The sequence below is a fragment of the Berghia stephanieae genome, chromosome 12 (assembly GCF_034508935.2).
Source record: "Berghia stephanieae isolate SIO BIC M18660-M18661 chromosome 12, UCSD_Bste_1.3, whole genome shotgun sequence".
Classification (NCBI taxonomy): Eukaryota; Metazoa; Mollusca; class Gastropoda; order Nudibranchia; family Aeolidiidae; genus Berghia; species Berghia stephanieae.
Window position 1 is genome coordinate 11782133 of NC_088371.1, and position 5000 is coordinate 11787132.

Consider the following 5000-nt stretch of genomic DNA (forward strand, 5'->3'; position numbering starts at 1 on the left):
GATCCCAGGCTATACGGTGGTCCAACGCGAGGACACTTCGAGGCTCAAAGGAGGGGTTAGCGTTTACGCTAAAGAGCCATCGAAGGTAAGGGTCACTGAGAGCGTAACGGACAGCAATGGGGTGAACCAATTTCCGTGGAAGTAGGTGGACTGTGTTTGCATAATATTTACAAACCAGCTAGAGCGACTTGGACTACACCACCGGTACCGGTGGTCAGCCATCCTTCCATCTGTCTGGGAGACTTTAATAGCCACCATCACGAATGGGGCTACCGAGACTGCAACGAGGCAGGAAGACAACTCCGCTCATGGATGGACTGTAATGATCTACACCTAGTGTACGATCCTACAGCCAAGGGTACCTTCCGGGGTACCCGCCATAAGAAGGAGTATACTCCAGACCTCACCCTCGTAACGAAAGGCGCGAACGGTGAACCGCTGCAGGTGAAGCGGACAGTCCTCGGGGACTTTCCGCATAGCCAGCACAGGCCGGTTCTTGTCACAGCTGGGGTGACAATACCGAGGGTGCAGTCTCTCCCACTTTGCAGATGGAATTTCAGGAAGGCTGACTGGGAGGAATTCAGTTCCTATATCGAGCAGGTCTGCCCTGCCATTCCTCCCAAGTCCAAGAATATAACCAGATTCAGTAGGCTACTGGTTAAGAGCGCTCAACGCTCTATTCCACGGGGCAAACGGAAATTCTACACCCCTTGCTGGACGGCAGAGTCGGAAGAGCTGTACCGAGAGTACCAGCAGACCCAGTCCCAAGGACGCAGCCGATAGACTACTTCAGTCTCTGGCAGAGGGAAGGAAGCAACGGTGGCAGGAGACCGTGGAAAGTCTCGACTTTACACACTCCAGCCGCCACGCTTGGCGTTTGATAAAGAAATTGGACCCAGATCGGAATTTCGCGAAGGCTGCACCGGAATGCGAGGCAGACACAATTGCCAAGAATATTAAGAACCGTAGTAAGCGGGTCCCTAATCAGGCTTTTGAGCGCGGTGTCCGCAAGGCGTACCGTACGATTTTGGACTCGCTACCTGCGGAGGAGTCGGACTGGACGGCCCCGTTCAGTCCCCGAGAAGTGGGTGCAGCCATTAGCGAAGTGAAGAACGGCAAAGCAGCAGGGATAGATGGTGTATATCCCGATATGGTGACGCATCTGGGCCCCAGGGCACGGGCCTGGCTAGCAGAGGCAATGTCTGACATCCTTGCAAAAGGAAAGCTTCCACAAGTGTGGAAGCACGCGAAGATAGTTGCCATCCTGAAGCCAGGGAAGCCGGCGAAGGAGGCAAACAGTTACAGACCCATATCACTGCTGAGCTGTCTTTACAAATTGTTGGAGCGTGTTCTATTAAACCGATGGGGGCCGGTCCTAGACGCTGCCCTGCCACCTGAGCAGGCAGGCTTCAGGGAAGGGAGGTGCACCACGGAGCAGGTCATTGCCCTTACAGAGCATATTGAGCACGGGTTTGAGAGAAAACAGCAAACAGGTGCTGTGTTTATAGACCTATCAGCGGCGTACGATACGGTCTGGTGCGATGGGTTAATGCTCAAACTTGCAAAAATCATAAGGTGCAAAAAGACCTTGAAGTTGTTCTCTTCGATCTTAGGGGAAAGGCAATTCCACGTCGCGCTGGGAGACGTCACGAGCAAAGTAAGGAAATTGAAGAATGGGGTCCCTCAGGGGTCGGTACTTGCGCCAATGTTGTTTAACGTTTACATTAGCGATATGGCGAACACTTCCTCCCTGAGGCTGGGATACGCAGACGACTGGGCACTCGTTACTCAGAGTAAAGTGTGGACCCGTCTCGAGAGCGTACTCAGCGAGGACGTCACCAGACTCAAATCCTACTTTGACAAGTGGTACCTGAAGATGAACACTTCAAAAACCGTGGCCACTGCATTTCACTTATGCAGTGGTTGGCACACCCGTAAACTGAATGTCCTAGTCGGGGACCAGCCACTCCCATATGAGCCGCGTCCAAAATATCTAGGGGTGACGTTGGATCGCAGTCTTACCTATCGGGTTCATCTCGAAGGGGTTGCCCGGAAGATAGAGAAGCGGAATAGTCTTCTGAGGAAGCTGGCGGGATCGACTTGGGGCGCTAGCCAAGCGCTCCTGAGAACATCCGCCCTGGCACTATGCTATTCCACCGCGGAGTATTGCGCTCCAGTGTGGGGTAGAAGCAGAAACGTTGAGAAGGTGGATGTAAAACTTCGCAAGTCGATGCACATAGTGTCGGGAACGCTAGCAACAACCCCTAGAGAATGGGGCCCGGTAATGGCAGCGATCCAGCCCCCCGATGTCCGGAGGGAGACCATTACGGGAAACTGGCTGAGTAAGATCAAAGAGAGAGGGAATGGGGATACCCCTCTCATGCGCATAATGAACGGTGCCCCCGTTTCGAGCCGAAATAAGTCCCGGCAACCCTTGTACGCAGAATCCCTGACTACGGACAGAGCTGCACATACGAGATGGAAGTCGGTTTGGACGAATTCAATCCCTCGTGGGGCGGGGACCTACACTCCTCTAAGCTTGGTGAGAAGTTGCCAAGCTTTGATACCAGTAAGAGGAGACACTGGGTAGCTGCGAATCGGCTTCGGTCGAGGAGCTGCCTAACGGCCGGTGCGTTACATCAGTGGGGTCTAACTTCCTGTCCAATATGTCCACGCTGTGGGCAAGAACCCGAAACGGCAGAGCATCTAGTCGAAAGGTGTGTTGTGACGATGCTACCAGGCGGGTTCGCGACGGTGCACGAATGCGGACCGGACTTTGCTGATTGGGTCGATCGTCATAACATAATAGTGTGAACCATAAGAAGCTGCTGCCCTAGCTGACGCCTGGGTTATTTCAGTCTTCCCTTGGAATAGACCCTAGAGACAAATTTCCCCTATGGGATGAATAAAGGGAATTTTATTTAATTTTTTTATTTCTATTTAATTCATCTGGCAATATACCGTAATATACAAACCAATATTCATTATAACTTGTCATCTTTCTGGTCAATTAAAACCACGTTGCAGTTCTTTATCTAATAAAGAGGTACACGAATAGACCGAAGAACGTATGAGGTTGTTTCAAGAGATGGTCCGTGGGAGATCTGCCGTGACTGCTTTTCATTAAATCCTTTTTTGCAAACCTATCGAACTGTGGGAAATGTCAAACTTAGTAAAAATCAACGTTCTAGTTGCTAATGGAGACAGAAAATGGAGATATCGTGGTCGATGCCAATATTTTAAAGCTGTATAAACTAACGATGGTGGGATAGGAAACGAAATGGATTCCACTTCTAATTCACCATACTGTATGTGTTTATCTGTGTGTACGGCAACATTGCTGAACTCTACTAACCTGTTCAGAATCACAAAATTAGAAGAAAAAAAGTTTTTACCGCTAAAATGGGAAAATTTAAAAACTTAATAGGCTGAAACTTTCAGTGAAAGAAGATTGAATAGAATATTTCCCAAAAAGAAAAATAGAACACAGAGTCAACATATTCTTGTGCATCTGAAATGTATGACAATGACAGCTTTAATATGATCGAAATGATTTCATGACAATTTTTATAGAATGTTTTTTATGTTTTAAAAATATAGATAGGTATAAGATTGAGTCAACTGATCTCTATTTGGCTGACCAAAAAAAATGTGACACATAAGAAAATTGCGGCTATATAGTTTTCCTTAACAAATTTAGAAGCAGACGGGAGTTCAGCAAATCCAATATAAATTAATCATAAAGGCACTCATGATGCCCTTGCAACTCACTGTAGCACCTCCGATAATTGTTTTATTTTTTGTTTGTTTGTTGTTGATGTTGTTGTTTGTTTTGTTTTGTTTTTACGCTATGTAGCAAACAATTACCGCATATGCTACAGTGAGTTGCAAGGTCATCATTAGACCTTTTTTCTTTGTTGACTAAATTGAGAAAATAGCGACGGTGAACTCTGACGCTATCTTGGTATTATGTCAGAGTTTGAGAAAAAAAAAAAAGAGAGCGATTCGTATTAATCAACTAAAGAGAACGCCAATATGGTTCAACAGTCGTGACGTCACTTCCCTCGCATGGTAACTTAGTAACTGGTTCTAAACTATGAGAACAATAGCGAACGACCTTCTAAAATAATTCTCCGACGAGCATAAAAGTGTATCCAGAGGAAAAAAACATTATAAATCTGATCATGTTTTGACTTTTATACATGCTGATCACATGACATGTGAAATAGTTCTAGCCAGCATGAAGAACAAGAAGTACCAATTCTCTTTGTTTCGAACCAAGCTGCTCGTTGGTGGGCGGACGTGACATCAGACTATTGAATTCTATTGTTCCAACAAGGTGCGTTGGATAAACAATGTTGGAGGCAGGAAAAACAGTCGTGGTCCAAATCACCCCTGGAATCTCCATATTTCAGATTTGAGTCCACTTGACTTTCATCTATGGGGATCAATAAAGGACAAGCATTTCGGTAGAACTTTCAATGACATTGAAAACCTGAAAAAGACAATTTTTGAGGGCGTGTGAAAGATGTCAACACGTCATTACTAACTTTGTCGTGTCTGTTATAAAAATGCATTTTTGTTTGTTAAAGGGATGTATTTAGGATAAGTGCTATAATTAAATAATTACTCGTATCGGTGTAATGTAAATTATGTAAAATAGAAATCCATGGTTTCACAATTTGCTTACGAAATGTTGTGTTCTTATCTTACTGTAAATATAAAAACAACGATTGATGTGTGTTTAGGTGTCTTTTAAAAAAAAGTACAGGTAGGATATTCTAGTAATGTATTTTTGTATGTCAAATTTCGATTGAGAAAATACTTCTCGCCGAGTCTTAAATGATGAGTTCAAGCAAAACTTGATATTTCAGAAATATCATTATCTCCCACTCACAGGAGAGAGTGGTCAGACAGTTATCCAAACAAAATATACGAGCAAACACATGATTTTTTCCACGATTTGGACCTTTCTGTGAAAAAAAGCGAAAAAAAAAAAA